Source organism: Chamaea fasciata, unplaced genomic scaffold, assembly GCF_029207755.1.
Source record: "Chamaea fasciata isolate MVZ Bird 193981 ecotype frontalis unplaced genomic scaffold, bChaFas1.0.hap1 SCAF_3, whole genome shotgun sequence".
Lineage (NCBI taxonomy): Eukaryota > Metazoa > Chordata > Aves > Passeriformes > Sylviidae > Chamaea > Chamaea fasciata.
Window position 1 is genome coordinate 23,686,099 of NW_027094088.1, and position 24,969 is coordinate 23,711,067.

Sequence of the window (24,969 nt, forward strand, 5' to 3'; positions counted from 1 at the left end):
AGCCAGCAATCCAAACAGCTTGTTGTAAGAGGCTTAACAATGCAGAACAGCTGATTTTAGATTCATCCATTGAAAACATACATTCATGTTGCTGGATGTTGGAATAATGCTAAATCACTTTAATCTAAACCACATTTGAATACAACTCCTACAGTTTAAAGGGCACTGAATTAATCTTGGAGTAACAGAGCTGCCTTGTAAAATGCATGTGTGTGATGTTATAAGAAACTTATAAGAAACTTGACTGTGAAGGGGGCAGCTCTTTGAACTTGTAAACCCTCACTGCTTAGAAATATATAGCTGCTTGAACACAAGACTAAATGCAGCAGAATTCAAAAAAAACTATTCCTCTGCTTTCCCACATTTTAATGTGCTCATCAGTGAATATTTATGTACAAACCCTGCAGTAGAGCACAGTCGTCATTTCTCAGCTGTCTCCAATTGGCAGATCGATGAAAAATTTGGTGTGCTCCCACTCAATTGAAAAAAGTAACTAACAGGCTGCTAGGTCGTTTTCTCTCAACATTAATCCATCATTATCACCTGAAGTGCAGTACTTTGAAGACAGAGAAAGGTCCATATTTCAATTTAAATAATGCCTAACAGGTATAAGCTTGACATTTTCAGTTCCCACTAAAGCTTAAAGAGCTGACAACATTTTGTTTTGTTGAGAATATATCTTTTCCTCCTCGAGGATTTCAGTATAAAGACCTAGCCATAGGTAAAGGTATGTCTTTATGCTAACCAGAGAAGAATCTAGCCAGTTATTCAGAAATGCCTTTACTTTGTAGAGCTTTCAATTATCATTGTGTTAGAATTTTTTTCTGTTAATTTATAGGATTTGGGTTTTTTGTTTTGGTTGTTTAACTGTTTTTGTTGGTGTTGGGTTTTTTGTGGGGGGAGGTTGTGGGTTTTTTTTTTCATGTCTGTTTCTGTTTGTTTGGTTGGTTTCTTTTGATTGTCATGAAAATCTTCATGACCTTGGAAAAGGAGAATGCTGGTAGATAAGATACCTGCCTTGTTCTGGAAGGAAATGCAGGAATCTGGTTTTGCAGCAGCCAGATGGGTTTCAGGCTGGATTTGTCACCTAGCAGAGGTAAAAGGAGGTGGCTAATGTCTTTTGGGTAAAAGGGCAGAAATTATCTCTGTGGAAATCCTTTTGGATTTGGTATAACATGGGTTCTTCAAACTCATGAGGCGAGTCCTGCTCTGTGTGGACATCAGGACTGTCTCAGGACTGTCCCAGACATCGGGACTGGGATGTTGTGGGTGCTTTAGACCCAGGAGGAGTTTGGAGAGGGACGCCACTGTACCAGGATTCACTCAGCCCTTCCCTGCCTCTCCCCCAAGGCACACGTATGCACAAACGCATGCCAGGCGTAACACAGGTGCCAAAGGTTGAGAATGTCAGGTTCAGTCAGGTCTCAAGAACCTGCAGATGTTTCAAATCAAAATGTTACGTTAATAAGAATAATTAGGTGTTTGAGAGAATATTTTGGCCTGTGCCTTTTGAATGGGGAAAACCTATCTTTTCTTTAGTTTGGGCATTCTGTTCATCTGAGCATCTTCAGCTCGAGCTTTTTCCCATAAGCTATCTGGAGAAGAAAGCTGGTGGTTTTTCTCTGCAGCCATGATGGGTAAAATTCACTACCTTAAAAATGTCCAGATACAGAGCAAGGTGTTCCAAACAAAGGTTGAGCAGCCTGTTTCCAGTGCTGCTGGGCTGGGGTGCAGGCACTGCCCACAAGATTTACTCCCCAGTGCCAGGCAGCAGGTGCAGAGCCACCCATGGCAGGAGGAAAGCCAGGGAAATGGAATCCCAGATGCACTTCATTTCACCTTGGGCATGACAAAAGCATGTCTTGCAGCAGCCAGATGGACTCTAGTCTGAATCTGTCGTGTAGGAAACATGGTAGCTCCTTTTCAGAGGAAGGAAGGAGCTGCAGCTGTTAGAGACCTGCTGCCTAAAAGGTCATGGGAGAAAGGGGAAAGCATTTCTACACAACTTCCCACTCTTCCTGGGAGAGTCCTTGGAGCCCCAGCCACAACTTTTGCTGCATGTAATTCACTGTTCAGCTTTGAGAGTTTTTTCCTCCTTACTCTGCCATTCCTTAGAGAATCTACCTCATGCTGAGCAGTTTTGCATAGTCAATTATTAACCATGCATTATTTCAAAGAAGTGCTTTGAAATAATTTCCTTTTATTTATTTTAGGGAAAAAAGGGGGAAAAAAACTTTTCCCACCAATTATAGTTTCCTTTACTAACATATTTTGCATGAGATTGTTGTTTTATGGGATATTATACGGTTCATTAACTTTTGGAATAATTGGTATCCGACAGTGTAATCAAATCACAGGCTATAAATAAAAGGAATTTTAAGGTACAAAAATCATTACTGAGCTCGTCTCCTAAAACATCCAATTCTTTTATGCATCTTGCCAGCTCTGCAAATTCTAATTTACCTGCTTTAGTCAAAATGATTACCCATCAGAACAACTTATTCCTATGGCTAGCAGAATATAAATCATTTTTAAACACACCATGTTAATGTCTTATGAACACACTGGATAAAGGATATTCTCAAAAGTATGAAGACAAACACAACAATAACATTTATAAATAGAAAGGCTGAAAGAAGACAGGCAATTGAGCAAGAGTGCCAGTTTTTGAACCTGGAACTTTGTACAGCTTTTTTAGAAGTTACTGTTGTATATTTTTCTGTCTTCCACAAGATGTAAAACATCACTAATCTGATTCTGTTTCTTCTGCCCATCTAGATTTATACTGCATTCCTCAGGATGGTAGCTTAACCTTACTATCTCAAAGCTTTATATCTATTCAGATATATCATCATTAGGGGATAGGTGGTCCATAAAATAACATTCAGTAAGGAGAATTTGTAGCTACATATATGACGATCTGATCCTTATGAGATACTACGAATTTACTTCCACTGTCTCTGTTGGTGGTGCACATAAGCCAAAGAGCTGTCAGTAAGTGTTTCAGACCATTAAAATATATTTATATGGAGAGAGACACAGAGAGACTTATATTTATACATATTGAGAGACATAAATATCTACGTGTTCAGATTCTGTCCTGTGAGAAAAAATGTTTCAGAGAAGTTGTTGGGCTCTCAGAGGATGAAGGAGAGGGCCTAGCAAAAAGGGTCAAGCCTCGGCTTGAAAACCAATATTTTATCCAGAAAGAAACCCATGGATTTATCATATGTACATGTATGTATAAAACCATATGTGTATGTATCTTTAGATCAAAATATACCTTTATTTCCATGCACTGAAGGCAGAAGACACATCCAGGTAACATTGGCCAGACTTGTACTGATGCCCCAAGTGTCTGCCAAGTGAAAACATTATGAGACTCCAAGAGTGTAAGCCTGGAGCTCTATCTCTGCCTCCGTCAGCCTCCTTGCCAGAAAGGACACACTGCTTGAAGTGTCTCCTTGTGGTATTAGAGCTGAGACCTCTGAGGGAGTATCCATAGATATATCATTTCTATTCTTCCCACATGTTTTAAAATCCACACTCCAAACCCTTGTGCATTGTCCGTTGCTGTCCATCATTCACAACTGAGAGAAATGAAGGACTATGAATAATGATAATGTAAAAAGCAGCAGGCAAATGTAATCTGCAGCAATGCTGAGTGAGGAGCAACATCTCTGACTGGACTTGGCTCGTGTTTGTATGGGCTGCTATTAATAATAAACAAGTCTCTAGTCCTTTGCCATATGATAAGCATCATGTTCAGTATAGAGTTTCAAGATTTGGATCTGTCATTGAAACCTCCAAAACAATATGTACATGACCAGATCTGAACTCTTTGGGTTGTTAAAAATCCAACTGTTCTGGCAAAGTCCACTACAGAGCCAGGTGCTGCTGCTGAGAGAGCAGCTTTTTACAGGCGCTCCAGGGAAAAAAGGTCACACTGGGCCAGGGTGGTTTTCAGTACTCAGCTTCCCTTTGGTAATAGTGTTAGACGTGGAGAATATTTAAACAGGGTTTATGGCAACTGGCAAATCAATTGCCTTGAAATGGTATGTATAACAAGGGAACTAAGGAAAGACTGAGAATATAATCCCTGATCTAAAGCATTTGACATGTTTTCTGGACAGTAGTTTGGTATTACCAGATGTATGTTCACAGAGCTGTCTGTGCAAATCAAAAACATCGATCATACCAAAATGAGCTTAATTATGAGAGTTTTGCTTTTCTAGTCAAGCTGTAATTTCAGTTATTCTTGATTTCACGTTACTTAGCTTCTACTTTTACATTATATTCTGCTGCACATCCAGCACACTAAAGCTGTTGGAATGACAAATGCAAAAAACCCCTAAGCTGATTCCATAAGATGGAGAGGAAAAATCCTCAAAGTCCTGCATTTCTAGTGGAATGCATTCCTTAATCATTGCAATGTTTTTAATTTTTAAATTTGTTGGAACCCGGAGTGCATGGGGGGTGCATGCACTAGGGTGGTGCATCTGCTGTCAGATCCCAAGGACACCTGAGAAGTATCAGCACCCCAGCCTGCAGAGAGCTTGGATACACTGGCCTTAGTGTCTGTTCAGTCATGCCAAAACATTGATCCTCCTGGAGTAAGCACTGGGATTCAGTAAGCCATGTACAAACCCAAGAAGCCAGTGGCAAGATTATCTTTACTCACAGTAATTTCTTGTGTGTGTTTGGGGCCACACCTGTGCTGCAAAGAGGTTTGGGGTCAAACTAGTGCTCCTGCATCTTGGGGCTCTGCACCTTAGGGCCCTTGGGCTCTCTTGGAAGACATCTCTGTGTTACGAAGCTTCACTACAGGTTGAAATAGTCCCCAAAGGCTACCCCTGGTGTAAAACTTGGAAACAGTGTCATGCTGACTTTCTATAAAACATGAGGAGTAAAAGTAAATCATTCCAGGCTGATTACTGTTTTTCAGTTGCACAATTTAGCTTGATACAGCATATATAAATGTGTAACTCTGCTCATCTGAGACGTTTAAAAGGACTTAATTCACCCACAGAAAACCTTAAACTCTGTAGCACGTGGCTGAAATCTGTGTTCCTACAACAGAAAAGCTCTTTGATGGTACCTTCATACTTTAAACAAATTATAATTAGAATACCAGTAATCTCTTTCAAAATAGCTGTATCCCTTCGGTATCCATTTATTTCAAATTCAAGATGCTGCTGAAAACTCCCTTTGGAAATTCTGGGTTAAAAAAATCCCTTGCCATAAAGAAGATGATAAAATCAGCTTTAAGCAGTTCTGTCGTGCTTGCAAGTAATTATTTGCAGTGCCACTTCGGGGTGTTAGTCCGCAGGATGCCAACCTGGCTGGCACTGGAGTGCCCATCCCTGCAGAAGCTGCAGAGAGTGGCTTATTGCCTGTGAGGGGGGAAAACTGCAGCATAGTGCTGATGGTGGCCACGGTGACCTGTAAAAAGAGAATAGTGAGATACGATCGCTTGCTTGCTCCCCTCCCAAGTTTGGGAGGTCTTTGGCAAAGTCCTGATCAAATGCCATGCTTGTTAGTATGCAAATTGTGCATGGAGAAAGAACAGTCTAAGTATATACATATAAACACACACACACACACACACACATACACACACACACACACACACACACACACACACACATGCCCCAGATAATATTATTATTGGAAAATCATGCAGATACTCAGATTCTCTTCAGAGCAATGTCCTTGATGAGCTTTTCTAAATTTTTTTGCAAGTGTGGCCTACTAGGAGCACACCTCTCCTGAGGCGAACCTCATCATCACTGTTGGGCAGTAGCTTGCTGTCTTTACTGCTGTAGAGGAAATAGGAAATAACTGTAATTAACAAAAATGAACTTATACACCCCCTGAAGAGTTTTCAAGGAGATGGGATTTACTACTGGTTACAGATAAATGGTCATGCCCTGGTTAGTTGGTACAAGATTTCAATTTAGTTTATTATTTCTAAGTCTTGTTTGGACAGTAATCATTCTGCACATCATACTTGCAAAGACTTTTTTTCCCCCTCCTGTTAATATTCAAGTAAGTTTATTTTTAGAGTACTTTTTTTTCCCATTTTGTGAAAATGTAAATAAAGTAGCATGGACATAGGTTTCCATTCCCAAAAGCCACACAGAGCATTTATTTCACACATCACAGCAATTTGAGGCAAAATCTTGTTTTTGTAATGAAATTACAGCTATTACACCAAGCAAGGTTGAATGGTGCAGCTACCCTGATGGACTTCAGGGTAAGTGTGCTCTTAATGTTCTGTCTAATTAATTCCCATAATAGTTAAACAGAGCTCAAGGTAGCTTTAAAGTAGTTTGGTGTCATATTTGCTGTGAAATCTTCTAAATGAGAACCTGTGTCCTTCAGGACAGTGAGGGGAAGACATCAACCTGCTTGTCACTCTGACACCTGATTTGTAACATAATTCTTTTAATTAATTTCTAATTTTATTTTCTGCTTTTGTTAAGAGCTAGCCACTGTAACTTAATATGTATGGTTTTATTACTAGTGCTAAACTTCCCCTGCCCAATAAAAGCTGGACAGGTGGCTAGTCACCATTTTATGAGCAGTTAAACCATTTAGCACATCGCCACTAGTTTTGCGTTAGCACCAACCCTGGGATTCATTACATGGTTCAGCAGTACAGAAACCTAATGCATCATGGCCCAGCAGGGTTCACCTCAGGCTGAGTTCTGCCTGATTTTTCAGTCTTAGTGCGGATGCAAAAAGTCAACCATCCTGCAAGAGACATGGTTGTAGTAGACAGCTTATCTTTGGACCATCTCCGTACATGTGCAATGATTCCATTTGTCAAAAAGTGCTAAATGGCATCAAACCAGAATCAAAACACTGTCCACTCCACGAAGGTGCAGGTGCAGCCTGGGTGTTTGATGTACAGCCCTTGCTGGGAGGGTGTTTCCCATTCTGGACTAGTTTAGGGTAGGAGGTAAAAAAACCCCACTCAAAAATACAGAATGGAAAAAATGAAGACAAGAAAGCGCTGATGTTCCCTTAATCATTTGCTCCCCTCACACAAAACGATGACGCTTCCAGCAGTTACTGCTAACTTCCAAGATAGTGTTTGTCATGTGGATATGCAGCCATTAGAAATATGAGAACCATCTGGTTCCTTTCTCCTTGGAGAGCAAACAGCTATCTGCCAAGGTGGGCTGAAGTCAGATGGATTATTTCAAGATAAAAGGCTTGTTTTCTTTCTGTAGTTTCTCTCAGCCACACAAAATAACTGCATCTATTTATTTTTTCCCTGCTGTTACTAAGTATATCTACATGAGGGTCCTCCTTTCCTCTCTATCTGTTTACCCTTTTCACACCCCACCCCCTTCTCTTTCGCTGTTTCCATTTAATTTTAGCTCAGTCCAATATTTCTCTCTGAGAAAAGCAGCAAAATAGCCACGTGGTCAAATGTACAGTAAAGGTTAAACTTAATCTCTGAACTTTAGAGTATTTCCTACATTTCTGTAAGAATGGTTGGGATTTTCAAAGAAAGCTGCCTCTCAAATGAGGTAAAAAAGAAAAAGGGGGGGAGGGCCATAATTCTGGAATGGATGCTGCTTTCTTCTAAACTTCCACCCTCAAGAAAGAGGAATTTTCTCAGAAACAAGACAATTTTTCAGGGGAGTGCTGCTCTTCAAGATGACTATATGGATGCTCATATACACAAATGTGGTCTAAAAAATAATTTTGTCTTAATTTTTTTGAAACTTGCGGAATTTCCTTTGGGGTTTTGAGGTTGCATCTGCTCCCTTTGAGGCTCCTTTGGTGCTGCTTCATCCTGCTTGTGTTCCTTCATCCCCTGGCAGCCCTGTTGTGGGAGCAGATCAGCCACGGGCACAGGACTGTGGGACAGCAGCAATGTTCCCCTGGCAATCCTGTTTTCTGGAGAAACAAACAACACAATGCCAATTGTCCAAGAAATCTTCAAAAAATATCATTCTCTCCGGCAAGCAGAAAACAACAGCTTGCAAGTTAGAAATATATGTATTGACATTTGATTTCTTGCTGCTCAAACATACTTTGGGGTTTAATTTAGCTTGAGCTCAACAGCTAGTTGTTTATACAGGCTACTGGCTGTTTACATTAGGTCAATACACAGGACAGGCTGTTTATACCGGACCAGCAACAAATTCCACAGCACGGTCTGTGTCTAGCACTGCTGCTTTTTGTGTGTGCAGAGCTGGAAAGAAATAAAAAATTCGGCTCTGCAAATTAACAAGCAACAAACCCTCCTATGTCTGGAGTATTTCTTGCCTCAGATGTGACCAGCACCATCACTGTTTAGTGTTCTTTTCAAAAATATCTACTGCTGAGAATAGGATCGGCACAAGAATGGCAAATGATGGGGAAGAGCCAAGAAGAAAGTGAACAGTCCCAGTTGATGTTTGTCTCCATCTACAGGGTCACAGAACACACATTTGTGAGCACTTGGTGCAGTTGCACAGGTTTGCAGTGCACTTGGCTCACAGTGTAGCTGGTTCCAACTCCACAAATGCAAAGCCTCCTATGTTTAATTAGAATGTTTGTCTTCTGAATGACTTCATGGGCTGCTCTGACAAAGCTGTGTGCACAGGTTGGTTCTCCTGTCCTGGGTGAGCAATGCTGTTTGTACCCTTCATGTAATTGATAAACGTTTGCAATGCTACGGAAAAGCATCTTGTCTACAGATCAGTGGGGTCCTGTCAGGCTGTGGGACAAGGTAGGTTTCTGTCCTGCTGCTTTCAGCAGTGCTCCACTGATTTGAGCTGCCAGGGTCCATCTCTATGGGATTGACACAAGATTAAGGATGTTGAACTTGAAGATCTTAAAGGTCTTTTCCAACCTAAATTACTCAGTGTTTCTCTTTCTTGAACCCCAGCTCCCCACAGACCACCATGACATTGCTCCTCTGTTTCTGCACTTTCCCAGGAAGGGTGCTGCTGGAGAGAAGACAAGGGGGAAAGCCCATCTTTAACTTACTTACGTTGCTGATCCCAGTAAACCTGTTAAGAGAGGTGCTGACTGTCCAGATGCTGCTGGGGCCCTTAATTCTCTGCTGAGGGTGTGTGGATCATGAAAGATCAGAAACACCTCTTTATTTCTGGGAAATGCAAGCTTGATTTTTTTGTACACTTCAGCAGTTTTGCTCACATTTGACATCTAACTCAAAATGCAATTTGACTTCCTTTAGGTTTGGGGCCTGTGGCTGCTTGTGTGCATTCCAAGCTGTGGCCCTCAGCAAGAACACCATGAGAAGGGGCATAAGGTTGAGTGATACCCACCCAAAGGGGAATGGTTTCACCTCCTGCTAGTCAGCACTGGGCCCTTAACAGCTGTTGAAGAGAATTTCCCGTGGGTGATTCTTCCAATTAGATCCAGAAATGAGCAAAAAGCACATGACAAGGGTTTCATCTCACCTCATCTGTGGGCTATTGATTACAGAGGAAGCCTAGATGTGTAGATGGATTAGGTATCTGGCTTCTCAGTGCCTAAGAAGGAAGAGGATTCTCATCCCACCTCTCCCAATCCTTTCCAAGTGCACATACGCCTGCGTGCACCAGCCTCACCAGGGCTACCAAGCAGGGTAGCAGCAACTGAGTTTTGTGAGGATGCACAATTTCCATGAGTTATAATGTTAATGCCAGGTTTTATTAATAAATAAATGAATAGTTCCAAAAGGGTGCAGCTGGTTTAGCGTCACCTACTATTTCCATCAGGAACTGGAAGCCTGTTGGGGCTCCCCATGCCTCCCCTGGAACTGAGAGATGATTTAATGGACTGCCTCCTCTCAGGGTTGGCTTACACTTAATTCTGATCAAGAAATTATTGCCATGCTGGTTTTTCTGTTTTCCTGCAATAATATCATCAGGATGAATTAAATACAACATCAAGGTTGTGATGAGGTTTTGTGTTTCAAGTGAGCCTTTCTTCAATGCCCTATCACTGTAGTGCTGGGTTGAAAGCCACCTTATTTGGCAGATGTCTCCAAGTAAAATAGTTCTTCTTTACCTACTGTTCTTGTGGCCATTGCTACTAGTCTGAAAACTCACCATCTTGTGTCTTTGAAATCTTTCAGTTAAATGATACAAGGAAGTTGCTCATGAAATAGGCGATGTTGGACATATTCCTGACAGTTGCACAAGAAGGAACTGAAGCTTGCAAAGAAACAGAAGCTCTTAAATTTTGGCAGCATTCAGTAAACTGCCTCCCATTAATAAATAACTGACATAATTTCCAACTTTTTACTCCTTTACAGATGCTTTTCGCTTGGCAGCTGGCCTCATCCCAACCAAGTCAGGAGTAAAAATTCATGATGATTTCAGCTGGCCAAAGGGTGAGAAGGCTGAGGATGGATATCTGGATGCTGCAGCACTCTGGGGAGAGCAGGGAGCAGCAGCCTCTCCAAGAAGCCTCTGTGAGTAAAAACGTTCAGTCTGATCTCCTTTAGAAGTTTTTCTCCATTTTTGAATCTTGGGCATAGATGCATTCCATGAGAATCTGCTTCCAGCGCTGCTTCACAGACCCTCTTTGTTCATATTTTATACAAAGGAAAACGAGCTCCGTGGTGTGTGGCAGCTGTGTGGGTCAGGTTTGGAGGGCTGAAGAGTGTGCATCCAGGCTAATCAATACTTGCCAGAGGGGATGAAGCAGCTGTACTGTTCTTCACCATGCCCCCAACTGAACCCCATCACCCCAGGAATAGGCAGGGAGCTGATGCTGTTGTTTAGCTGGGCTGCATCCCTCTCTCAGCCCCTGCTGCCATCAACTGGGAAGAGGTATGCCCCTTGTAGCTTATAGACCCCATAGCTGTGTGGACCACAGAATAAAAATCCCATCCCAGTATTTAACCTTCAAATTGTAGCCCTGGTAACGTTTGTTCCAGTGGTGGAAAGCAGGGAGGAGCAGTGCACAGACTTGTGGAGGGTCCCTGCCTTTCCCTGAAATTTAGAGCTCATCTCAGCAGCGTGGCACTTACTGCTAATCACCCCAGGGGATCTCCTCTGTGCTGTGCAGGAATGGGTCTGAGCCTCCTTGCTGCCCTATTGTTCAGGGAAGTTTGGGGTAGCTCAGGATTTGAAGCACTGTAGGCTGAAGCAGAACTTTGCCTTCAGCAAAGGCACTGCTGCGTGATAGGGCTCTGTGCTGCTTGTGTAACCCAACTGCTGCACTGCTTTTCCAGCAACAACTTTAAATGCCATTCATCAATAAATCCATTGGGCTGCTTGGCTTGTATTACATGCCACTGATTAACTACCATTAAATTAGCAGTTAGTGTAATCAGATATAAACATTCCTTTGTGGCTAAGCTGTTAAACTTTTTTTTCCCTTTTTACAATTGCATGTAACACATGTCGGCACGAGACAGGCTCAGTAATTTCACATTACTGCAGCTAAATTATGTTTGTGGGCTCCAGAAACGCTTCTGGTGCTACCAGGCTCGTAAACACCTACCTGGCAGGGAAAGGCTACAACTCCTGCCCCAGAGCATTTGGGCTTTAACAGGATTCGACATAGTACAGTGAGTGGATTTATTACATAAATATGTGCCTGGGCTACGGGCAAACGATTGATAGGAGTTCAGAATTTGGTTTCCTGACATTGACTGCTGACTTTCAGCCTGGGTCACATTATTAATTGGTGTAAGTCAGCATCTAACTCGTTTCAGGGAGACATGAAAGAAAGGTGGGTGGTAGCACTTTGAAAGGAGAGGGGTGTGATTCCATGTGGCTTTCAGCCCTGAGAACACCAGGCTGTCTTAATCAAAAATGGATTTTCATTTTTCAAATGGAGAATTTTCACAGGTATTGATTTGTATTTTACGTGTAGTTCTGTTCCCTCTCCATTGCTAGGGGTTTTTGTAACTCTAAAAGAAAGAAATCAAATACACAGCTGAGGTTATTCTTATGGACCTGTGCAATATTGAACATAATGAAATTATTACTGGAAGCTGCTATTTCAGTGCCAGTGTCACATCATAAAAAATACCCACCAGCATCTATGTCCCTATCACAGCCTTTTGTGCCCTCACGATGCAAGAAAATTGCTAGAACTTGCAGCCCACACAGAGCACAGATAATCTTCATACAAAAGCCTCTGTGGAACATAATTTTTTCAAATGTTTGGTGGTAGTGTTTTTTGTTGTTTTGGTTTTTTTTTTTTCCATATATTAATCTGATGATGTTTTTGTTGCCTAGATATCACTATCTCAGCTTTTAGAAAAAGGCTTATATACTTTAAATTGTGTACATGATCATAGGTGAAAATTTACACCAACAGTCTAAATAACTTGGGAGCTGGAAATCGAACTACTATATTAACTGTTTTAAAAATTCAGTCTTGTCTCCTTAAAAAACATGGCATTCAAAACATTTAATTTAAGTTGCTGAGAATGATTTTCTTTTTTTAATTGTAGTTGTACTGTTTGGAAGTACTGTATGGATTGTTAAACTTGAATAATATGTTGTGTTTTGCTCTCATGGAAACCTGTACTTTCTCCAGCTATGTTCAGACAGCTTTCCTGAGTCTTGGAATGGGAAAACAAGAGAATTCAGCTTAACTGCCTGTGTTGTCTTACATTATGTTTGACTATGTGACAAAACTTATGATACAAATGACTTGGGTTTCTAAAGTGGGTTACCCTCCAAATATATTCTCCCTCGCTCTATGAGAAATGGAAATTTATATGGCTGCTCTTAATATTTTCTTCTGGGGTGCAAACCTGTAGAAACTGGATTAGTGTGTTGACTCCCTCAATTAACTTTAATCTAATATCCTGCCTATTTAAATTAGTGTAAACATTGATGTATAGAGCTAAGGGAAAGAGTTGAACTGAAAAAGATTTATTTAAGGATTAGTGTAGTAGCTAAATTAGAGTTAAATCCAGGAAGTAAACATCCCAGCAATGTAAGTTGTGGGAAACAAGAGACCACAGCAAAGATCAGTGGTTTGAAACAATAATGTGGCACCATGGGAAGAGAAAGAAAGAAGAGGAGAAACAAGTAAATCAAGCATTACTGTACAAATAAGACTCTAAGCCTATTACTGCCACACAGGTTGTGGGGAAACTCCCAATTAAATGCAATGGAAAGAAACTTTTATCCTTTTCAGCTTTCTCCTTGATTTGCTCGGTTGAATTGCACTGTGGGACAGAAATACCCACAGCAATTAGAGTAAAAGGATAAATTTAGAGTAAAAGGATAAATTTGTAGAAGAATCCCTGAAGGTAAAGAAATTATCACATTTGCTGTCATCAGATTTGCTACAACATCTACTGAGGGTTTGTTAGGCCCATTGAAGAAGAAAATGAGCAAAAAAAAAGCAGTTCACTCTCTGTTAGGCTGCACTGGGAACCAGATTTGCCTGGGACATAAAAGCATGAATGCTTTCCCAGACCTAGCAGAGATTTTATCTCTGTTCTGTCCAGCACTGCCATGGCAATGCTCTCAGAGCCACCAGCACGCAACCAACTAGGACTGGCTCAGCAATGTCACACTTTGCTGTAGCGAGGAGGGGTTAGACTCCTCTCCCAGGTAACAAGCGATAGAACAATAGGAAATGGCCTCAAGTTGTGCCAGGGAGGTTTAAGCTGGATATTAGGGAAATTTTCTTCACCAAATGGGTTTTCAATGATTGGAACAGGCTGCCCAGGGAAGTGGTGGAGTCACCATCTCTGGAGGGATGTAAAAGATTTGTAGATGTTGCACTTAGGGACATGGTTTAGTGGTGGACTTAGCAGTACTGGATTAATGGTTGGACTCAGTCTTAGAGTTTCTTCTAACCTTAACAAATTCATGGTTCCATGAAGCATCTTGGACTCCACGAGTCCTTTGTGTGCCAAAGGCTAAAAGGAGAAGACTGTTCTCAGACTATTGTAAGCTGCCTTCCAGATTTCAAATAAAAGCACTAAGCCTCCTCTTGATATTTATTTAGCTGTGTTAACTTGGATAGAAACGTGCTATCTACTACACTATCACTTTTGGACCTGAATTATTTGTGCAGTTTGACTTGCATGTCAAACTTACATGTGTCTATTTGATCAAATGCTACTGAATTGGTGACAAAAATCTGACAAAAATTCAGCCTGGGGTAATACGGCTGAAGGATGCTCTGGCTGACTGATTTATAAATTAGGTATGGGCTTGTTTTTTCGCTAAATACAGTTTAAACCGGTTTTCTTCGTGTATACCCAACAGCTTTAGCAAATGTGAGATAGTCCATTTTACCATTGGCCCTTATTGGCAGAAAATTCAGCCCACTGCTACAATGCTTCCAAGGAGCACAGGAGCCCCGTGTTAAATGGTGCTCTGCCCATCAGCAGCCAAGGCCACAGCACTCCAGCACAAGGAGGAAGAAGGCTTGGATCTGCAGGCACCCAGCATGTGTGGGGCAGCCTCTTCCAACAGAACATACAGATTGCTTCCCAGCCACGTATAGAACTCATTTTTTAAAATTGTTTTGGCAGTTTCTTTGTGCATTATACCCCCAAAAGACTGAAAGGATCCAGCCAGCTTATTCCAAAGGAAAATGTCTGAATTTCAACTCCTATGAGCAATTGTCTTGTAAAGGCAGGCAGCTTAGTGTTTCATCTTTTTGACTAAAGCAGCTTTTAACAAGCTTGTTCTTGGCAGAAGGTTTTGGACTTAACCATGACTGAAATACATCATGTGCCTTAAGAGCAGGCTTTGTGTGAACTGCCACCCTGCTTGGCAGGGGATGTAAAGAAACACTGGTTCTGGGGTGACCTGAACCCTCATAGTGTGTCTGCCGAGAGGTCAGCAGGGAGAAGTAAAAGAGTGCTGCCTCACTCCTCGTGGGGCATCTGCTTGCTTGAGATAGTTTACAGGGCTGTTACTTCACAGGACACAAAGACGTCACTCCACAAATTAATAATCCTCGGTCTAATCCTCTTCGCTGCCTGAGAAGAGGAACACCCTGAACACCCTGCCAAGCAAACCTTCCACAGTCCCTTCTGGGTGGATGTGGATGGCAAACATGAATGCAACAACTCCATGATCCTCACCCACATTAAAAGGCATAGCCGCATCAGCAGTATTAAACATGAAGCAACAAGATCTATGGGTAAATGCTCGGTCTAAGAGTGTGCTAATAAACCTCCCCAGCCATGTAATTCAAACTTTCTTCTGCCTGACACCTGTTTCAGCTGAGCTGCTTGGGTTTAAGCCTCCATGTTGTCTTTAATAATGTTGCTGGACTGGCCTTCAGTTAATGGGTGCCTCTGTGGTCCAGGAGTGTCTCAGCACAAATTGTGTGATGGAAGTGGTGTGTTGGGGCCAGAGGGGTCAGTACCCACCCTCAGGGCTGGGAAGGCCTCCTGTCCCCCCTGCTCTGCAAAGGCTCTGCTGGCCCAGCCTGATGCTGCGGGGCAACGACTGCTCTTGCGTCCCGCCACGCAGCACGGGCAGAGAGGGGGGAGGACGGGGCATAGCCTGACCCTAATAATCATCATCCACTTTAGGGGTTTGTTGCTCTTTTTCCCAGTGCAGGGTACCTCACTTTGGCAGCAGTGCCCCTGGGTCAGCAATTATATCTTCTTCAAGCTAAGCAGGTTCATACTTCTCTGACAATGTAGGAGGGCTTTTAAGAGAATTATTTCATCAGATGCTGGCGAAGAGAGGTCATAATATAAGCATGAAGTGGACCCCGTCTGTGCAGAAAGGGCAAAAATCGGACTATAGACCAACTTCCAATAAGTAGTGGAACTAATTTAAGTCTGCTTAATAGTGTTACCTTGGAGTTCTAAAAAGTTGCAAGAGGCCCCTTAGTTTCAGATGGGGTATAAAGAGAGAATACAGAGTACTATTTCAAGGCTAAATCCTCTATGCCTGTCACTGAAAACTCAGATCTGAAGAGGTCTCAGATGGAGTATTAACCCTGAGATGTTCACTGGGCACACTGGGCCAGTCTGGGTCCATTGGTTGGTGTCCTGACAGGCCCCCCAAGAACATTCACATTGGGAGTTTATTTTATCCAAACTAACAAGAGTTTGTTGCCTCTACTAATGTTTGCCATCTCACCAGCTTTTCAGTAGCCTGGCAAGGGGGAGCTCCGTACTTACAGAAACTTTAGGCTAAGCTGGGGCCACCAGCCCTGGTTTTTGCTGGTGTTGGTTCTCCCCAAGTGCTTGTGGTGACGGGGAGAGCAGCAGTAAGGCAGGCTCACTGTGGCAGGGGAAGGAATTGCTGCCTCAGTGACTGGGCTCACCTGTGCTCATTCACAGAATTTGCAAACATGCTGCCTTGATCCAACTTGGTGGAGTTTTTTTCCACTGACAGAAGACTTTTGGAGCAGGTTTGGTCCAGGATCAGTAGAGAAAATGCCAATTTACTTGTGATGTCTTACTGCCCATTGCATGAATCCTGCATATAAAAATTGATCACATCAGAGTAGTGGTTTCCTCCTCTTTTTTAAATGAATTCAACTGCTCAGCTTCCACTTCCCCATCCAAGCTCCACATCAGCCAGCCCTGTTTGTGCAAAAGGCAGCAAGCATGTTTCAGCCAGTGTGGGGTATTAATGCAGGAAGCCAGCACTGGGTTGGTTCTCCTTGTTCCTCTTGCTATAGAGTTTCACAGCCTGGGATATTAGTAAATATTTATGTTTAATTACTTTCACTTAAGAAAAACAACCACAGCCAAGAAAACTACAGAGCAATTTAATGGGTTTTAACTTGCCACACTAAACTGCCTTCTTAAACATAATGAATTATATGAAGTCATCCGGTTTCAGACTCTCTAAAAGAGGTAATTTAATTCAAATAAGGTTGCATGTTACTAGCTTTAGAGTCTGAAAACATTTACAGTGCCAGTAACTGTTCCATTGCCCTCAGTTATTCTGCAGACTGAGAGACAATAACAAGCTAAGCTTAGAAAAGCGTGCTGTGGTTTGGTGTAACTGATAGATGGAATTGCTACGTTCACTGCCTCAGGCAAGAAGTGCCGGGTGAGCGTGTTGGAGTCTTCTTTTCTGTAAGACAGTCTGTGTTAAAACAAAAACCAGGGAAGTAAATGTGACATTAGCTGCTCAATGGCATTTAAAAAAAATCTTTTCCATGAGAAAACATCTTAGAAAAGGGCTTCTTCCTTCTGGTCCCTAGACACCAGGCTGCCTTTCTCACAGAAGGTGATTAGATTCAGGTATATGTCCTTTGGTCCATTGTCGCAATATAATATAAAGATGTTTCTGTTCTGCAGAGCTCATATTCAGGGAGAAAAGAAGGGGAATGTTGGGTTACCTACACAATTCATCTTTTTTCCCTTACAGGTACCTAATAGAAGGAACCAAGAAATACCTTTAGTATTCCACCCATAGATCCCCAGCTGCTGAACTACGTGTAGGATTAGAAACACCCACCAGTGCATTTTTCCCCTCAAAAGGGAAATGGTTACCATTGGATTGAGTTTGGCAGTTGAGAGTCAGAAGGTCTTGCCACAAAAGCTATAAAACTCTGTGAGGCTTTCAGTGTCCTTTAAATGGTCTTCCTTTAAAGTAATTACATACTCTAAAGCCCCTTATGGGGCTTAAGGGCTTTACTTGCCAGGACAATTGCACACCTTGTGAAAAAAACTGTAATCAAAATCCCAAGCTTGGTTCTGCCAGCTTTCCAGATGTTGATAGTTAAACTTGCAAAAGCTGCTGGATGTTGATTACTAAGTATTATGTATGCCTGTCAACGTGGTAGACAGAAGATACTCAGGTAGAGCCCCCGTATTCAGAATATATCTCCAAAGCTGGATACACAACACACTTTGCAACTTTGCTCCTCTGTTAAAAGCACATGTACTGAATGCAACACTGAGAAAAGATTACTGCACTAAAAAGGGCTGCAAGTACAACAGTCCCCACACAAAAACATTGCCATCATCCTTTAGCCGCCCATCATGACCAGCTGTGGAGATAATACTTTGCCAGATTTTGTATAGGACTCATGAGAGCACACAGCATTCAATGGAACCAGCCTTGGCTTCAGAGCTTATGAGGTCCCAGAGAAATCACAATCCAAAGTTATTTAACACTATGTTTTCCAGACATCTCCTAGTTCAGAGACAATTTCCCACCAATTACCTGAGAACACACTAATTCCTTTTCATTCATATTCTAGCCTTTGGGCAATTCAATGCCTTTCAAGCCAACTGATTGAAGAGTGAACCACTGATCAATCTTTGTACAGGTAACAACATCAGCTTTTGGATTGCTTAAAGTCCTTGAAGATCACTTCACAGAATGGCAAAGGGTTTCCTTCCAGTACTTGTGGGATAGGGACTGTATCCTTCCTGGAGTCATGCAGCATCTGGCTGAATGGAGCTGTAAGTGTGCAGGCACTGCAAACTACGTGACTGTTAATTTGTTCTGATTGCAAGTTCTTCATGTCCATTCCCAGTCAGCTAGCTCTGAGTGCTGATTAATTATGTGCTTAAAGTTTTACTCTCATAATACGAAAGTCACCCCTGGGAGAACATTGCTGAACATACCTGATGAATGTACAATCTCTTCCTTAAAAGAAGCCATGTATGAAGTTGCTCAGGTGTTCTTACAGAAGACTTCTGATAGGATTATAAGTGAACATACAGCAATGGAAAAAATATTCATTAGAAGGGATTACATTTAAACCTTTCAAAGATGACTGATGTATTTTCCCTTTTAACTCAGACTTGAGTGAGCTGTTAAATGGAGCTCAGAGATTATTTCTTGTCAGAACCTATCAAAAAAACCTGAGATCACTAAGGCATTTGAGCATGTTGAGCATGAAATTTTCATTGCCCTCTATGGTGCATTTTAACTATGTCTAAAAACCAGTATTCACTGCTAAGGGTACTTAGTCATCTTTTAGGAGAACTAATTTCATTTAAGCTCATGGTCAGTAACCAGTCTGGAAATGAAACCATTAATTTTAATGCAGTAAGTGCATGTATACATTAAATTTTATTGCTTTGTCTGAATTTAAAAAGGCAAAAGTAGGGCAATTTCAGGTCAGTGTAAAGTTGCAGGTGCTTGTAATTTACTGCTTACTTCTTAAGAAAGGAGACCTCAGTGTTTCAAACTTTTAGTCCTGCATATCAGTGAAATAAACTTCCATGCTGTATATTTCAGGAAGACTTGGATCAAGCTTTTGGACTATACCATTTATGTGTGGGGACCCTCTCACCTAAAGACACAACCTGTGTAAAGTCCACAGCAGACTCGACTGTGTGCTGCCATTGCAACCAGGAACAACGCAGATTTCATGAGTCCTGAAACTTGCTACCCAAGCTTGATATATGTAAAGATCTATTGAGCCAACTATAAAGACATTAAAGAAAGCATAATAATAAGAGTGCAACCAAAGCCAAGAATATTTCCGTTTTTTCAAAGGCTTCCAAACATTTTATACGCCACAAGATTATGTGCAGACTCAAAGCATCACATTTCAAGTTAAAGTCAGGCATTCATCTGTAACTTTGAATATATGGGCTGGAATCAAACACAATATTTTCACGTTACTTGAGTTTAGGCTTTCTTTGTGTTTTTATGTTCCTGTTCAAAAGAAAGGAAATCCCTGATACCAAGACAAGTAATCTATGTTCTGAGCCAATAAATCCTCAGGGAATTTGAAACAGGTAGATTGTAAGAGGCCCTTTTTGGAGTCTGAAAAGCAATGGGTGACATTAGGCCGACCTTAATGAGAGTTGCAGGTGCTCAGCTTTTAGGGAGAGGTCATTTCCTGTGTGTTGGCACAATGACAAAGATGGAAGATTGAATGGTTCTTCTGATTCACAACTCAGTAATACAGACTTCTTAACTGGAAACGGCTGAAAAGATACCCTTGGAATGCTCTTGGTGCCCTAACACATCCTAAACGCTTAAGGCACATCTCAACATCATTAAAATAATAGATGCAAATAAGAACCTGCTAGCTGGTAATCAACAACAGCTCCTCTCCCAGTCCTTATTGTTTGGTTTCATGTTCAATACAGATACCCTATGGCTTTGTTTTCATCCTGACTGCAGGGAAAAAAAAAAAAGAAGAAAAGAAAAGAAAAGAAAAGAAAAGAAAAGAAAAGAAAAGAAAAGAAAAGAAAAGAAAAGAAAAGAAAAGAAAAGAAAAGAAAAGAAAAGAAAAGAAAAGAAAAGAAAAGAAAAGAAAAGAAAAGAAAAGAAAAGAAAAGAAAAGAAAAGAAAAGAAAAGAAAAGAAACCCAAAACCCCCAGCCACCAGTGTCAACCCATGTCATTGTATCTAAATTTAACAAGAACAGTTGATCAGAGACTGGAGATTGGAGAGCCTGAGATATTTCTCTTAGCCTATTGAGAAATCAGAACTTTGACATGTCCAGTAACAGGCTGGGCTAAAGAACCATCTAAAATCACCTAAACTTTCTTGTTTGTCTCTTAACCTCTGTTTTCAGTCTCAGCCATGTGATTCAAGCAAATTCCCTCGAATAAACATGTAAATAAAACCAGGTACTTAGATTTGAAGTGGATCGTCATTAAGGTTTCATGCTGTCAATAGGTCTGGCACAGGAAAATGTTATTATTAGACCCAAAAGTCTTCAAGGGAATGTGTGAGAAGAAAGGCTAATATCAGGGGACCAGTAATCTGTTCTTAGCTGGCTTTTAATTCTACTTAGCAAACATGAATGATTTTGAGCGTTGAATGAAGAAGCAAGCTACAGAACCTGCAGCAGGCATTTAAACTACAGCTGGCTGGAACACGATTTGCCTGAAGGCAACATTTTTAAGTTCAAAGGTAAACATTTGGCTTTTTATAGAGAAAATTAGTTGTACAACATATTTGATTTAGTATACTGCTACCCAGTCCAACTTTTAATTGAAATGTATTTTAAAAAATAACCCTTCTTTCACTGACAGTGTGCAGTTTCCTAGAGAGTTACATGCTTGCTAGTGAACATCGGTCCTCTGGGCCAGGTGTAGAAGACAGAGGTCAGAACTTCTATAACTTAATATTTTCCAAGGCACCCTAAAGGCTTCCTATTACCTTCCCATGTAAATTGTTTACAGCCAGCTCCAAAGAGGAGCTCTCCTGCAGGACTTTGACCATGCTTGTAAACTGATAAAAAACCTCCCCCTGGAAACTTCCCCTGGTGAACCTCATCATAATATTTTATTGTCTTCGATCTTAAGCATGTACACAGGGATCCTTTCTGGCAAAAGCACAGGCAATAAATAATGCTGAGCAAGGAGAGGTCTATACATTGAACCTTATTAAGCAGTGGTGGCATTAAGATGGTGGCATTTTCTAGCTCTTCTTGCTGTTGGACTAAATAGAGCTTTCTAGGGCTGCTCCAATGTCAGCACACACTTTCCTGCAAAGCTGTCACATAGCATTTGCGTGTAACTTTGGACATTTTGGTATGACCTGCTTAGGTTTTATTTCTCATAATTGTGGGGCTTTTTTTGTTAAGTAAACTTTTTTAAAGTGAGGAAAGCCTATGCTGTACAATGAGGTATTGAGAACCATGTGTTCCATGGTACAGAAAGATATGTTATGATTCTTATCTTTGTGAGACTGTGAAAAAATAGTTCTTTGTCCTCAAACTCATTAAAAAGTTATTTAATAAAGAACTTGAAACCATTATCAATATTTACAAAAGAAATGCTTGAGAGCTGAGTTATGTGTTTTGAAATTCACAGAAGGCTCAGTGCATTGAAGCAACAAAATATGTGATAGGAAGTATAGCTGACTTTCCCAAATATAAAAACCAGATGATGGAAGGTTTAATTTCTGTGAATTGGAGTAGTAGCTGAGAGGCCAATAATCTCTCAGGAATATTTTCAACCCATTGGGGTGCTCAACAAATATAAAATTCTTGGCATTTCTGTCAAAGCAGTTGAGTTTGGTGTGGTTTACTAGATTGAAAGATGGCTCCAGAATTCACCTGGATTTGAGGATTAAAACAATTTTTAAAAGTTTGGGGGAGGGGTGTTGTTTTATTTTTCTCCTGAATAACAGCCTATAACCTGAAGAATCCACAGAAATCCCTTTAACCCTTGACCCAGGGGTGCCCAGTCCCTGTTGGCAGGTCTGTCTCCACCAGCCAAGGTTGGAGGGCGCTCTTGTGGACATGTCCTGAGCCAGGCAGATGTGAGCACCCTGACTCTGCAGTCAATTCAGGGATTGGCTGGCCTGACAGAGACCCACTGGGCATCTTCCCCCATGTGTGAGTCAGTGCATTAACTGTCCTAAAGTCGACACCAGCAAAATGGGCTTTAAATCCACCTTCTGCATTGTTAAACCTGCCCCAGATTCTGGAAATGTGTACGCTGTGTGTCTGTTTCTTTAATCCATATTTGAATCAGGGACTGACTGAATGCTTTTGTGCAACAGCTGATAAAAAGCACTGCAGTACAGAATAATTTCTGTAGTAGTTTGTAATACTCAGCCCATTATGAATATTCGTGGTGGAGGAAAATCTATCATGTAGCCTCCTGCCAGATGACAGACAAGGGATAACTCTGATCCCTCTGAGCTTCAGATATGTAGGTCTCCTGGACTGCAGGACAATCCTAACCAGCAGGATTGGAATCAGGTCCAAAAATACTAAGCAGCAAGTTAGGCAGCAATAACTACAGCCTCGGGCATCAGGTGTGCGTAGGTGATCCCTTTTACCCATATACTCACTATTACTGAAGGCATACTTATGCCTGAGAAATTCCCATCCAGGGTACAACCACACACACAAATATTCCATTTGTAAAAGCAGTTTTGTGGGATATTCATCCACATGATGTATGGAAATCCCAAACTGTTTGTGAGCTTGTTTAACATGATGCAGTGTTTATCTGAGCGTACTTCACTGCTCATGCTAATAGGGCTGTAAGAACCTTAAACTATGCCAATAGTTAATTTAAAAATATTCAGGAAAAAGACAAAAAAAACCCCAAATAACTTATTTCCTATTTTGAAATACACACCGGGGACTTCATACTTTAGCAGGCTTGAAAATGGTCTAATTAGGATGGAGAGGTGGCAAAAGGGTCACAAAGTAGATGCGGTGACCAATATCATATCCAAAGGCAGGAGCCTCACTGCTGAGTGAGGTGAGTTTCCCCAGAAGTTTCTGACTTGGTCCATGTGTACTCTCAGGCTGAGCTTTAAGCAGTAGTTGGATGAAATCTAAGCCATACATCTGGAAACAGCCTGTGTATCACAGCGAATACGTGCAGAGGGGGTGCTCTTGTGTTTGTGTCCCATGTGTTTGCTTTTATTTGATTTTGTATTTGGGTGGGAAAGGGAAAGAGGAAATTCTCTGACATTTTCACATGCCTTTTTTTTAAGTGACTCTGAGAAACAATTCAAACATCTTGTCTATTCAAAGGAAAGGCTGTAAAGGGACCTGACATCTTTCCTTTTCTCTCATAGAAAGTACTGCGCTCCCATCTCTAGAAACCACTACTGCCATTATCCCGCCTACCAGCATCCTTGGAGGTAGATACCAAAGCACAGAAATAAATTAGAGATCTAGGGCTTCTTCTTTGCTATAACTTTGTGAACTAGTAAATAGCAAGAAATCATCTCCTGGGTACAAAATACTCTGCTACTGCTTCTTTACCATTGTTCTGTGCTGCTGGAACAACTAAGATTCAGCCAGCCTCCTTCTGTACCTCTCCAGTCTGACCCTTCCATTTCTGTGCTGATTTTAATCCAAAATTGTTTAAGCCCCCTAAAAAACTACTACTGCTGCAGAGGATTTTATGGCCTGGCAAAATATCTGTATCTTCTATATTCATGCATAAAGGCTGACAACTCCTAAACCTCTTCAATGATACGTAAACAGATGAATTAAAATAAAAACATTGGTGGTGATTAATTATAGCTGGATTAACAAAATTCCAGCCTTTGCTTATTGTTCTGGGAGTAAGGAGGAGAAGAACCAGCACTGCCCTGCTAGAAGTGGCTCAGTCACCGCATGCAGTCATTGCAGTCTGCCAAAGGGCACAGGAGGAGAAGGCTGAGAAATTGCCATTTTCTCTGTTGACAGGAGGAAGAATCAGAAGGGATGGCTGGAGGGGCTCCAAGAAGGAAAAAGGGGGTGTGCTGGGAGAAGCAGGCTCAGAGGTGAAGATGGAAAAGACAAGAAGACCTCAAGCAAAGCCTGAAAAGATGAGAGGTAAAGACACAGTGGAGGCAGCCATGCCTCCCCCTACATCGGGGCAGCAAGGCAGGCAGAGGGCAGCCACTTCCAAGGAATGCTAGGGCTCTGCCTCAGTGGTCTGAAGTCACACACTTGAATTTTAGTCTTTCTTGCTTTAATTCTGCAGCTGCCCAGGTCCACAGGTTGCCCTAGACTCTGGCCTATCCCGATTCCCAGAACAAGCTCCCAGATCTTATCTTTGCATGAAGAAAAGTGGTGGTGCTAATCGTGAAATGTACCAAATTTAACCCATAAATCCCAAGACATTTAGTGACCTTCATGTTTGCATGACTGCACACTATACTTGTGTAGTATCATAAATACTGCAAATATAACTACGATGCTGCCTGAACATTTTGTCTCCCATAACAAATGTGTGAGCCATGGCCACAGAGAATTGTGGCTTAGGAGCCAGAGGCCTAGGAGCACAGACAGCACCCATGCCTGGCCTGTAAAATCGCTCCTTTCCAGTGTGATCCTCAGCAGAACCCCTGGTTCCACATGCTGAGTGATTAGACCAGCACTTCTGAAGATGCTTCTTCACCTCTGAGCAGGTCCTCCTTTGATGTTAATGCATAAAGCTCCACAAATGAAGCCCACTCACACTAGGAGCCCACCCCCTGCATTATAGTATTAGGTTATTCTTTATTAGGCTGACCAGATGTTGTGTGCATGTGTGTGTGGTTTTCCATTTCAGACTATGAAACAAAAGAAGTAAAGGTAAGAATCCCAAGAGTGCCTACAAGACATGGAGAGCTTGGATTGAGCCACAAATGCGGGGATAAGGCAAGGCAGTGTGATTCACTGAGA

The 24,969-nt window shown here is 41.6% G+C and overlaps 1 long non-coding RNA gene across 1 annotated transcript; it reads left to right on the forward strand.

Annotated features, from left to right (window-relative positions):
* Positions 1–638: 638 nt before the first annotated feature.
* LOC136287631 (uncharacterized) lies at positions 639–24,969 on the forward strand. The gene is made up of 4 exons (XR_010720218.1): positions 639–727; positions 10,268–10,426; positions 24,007–24,135; positions 24,857–24,969. It is a non-coding gene; the product is annotated as an uncharacterized lncRNA (long non-coding RNA).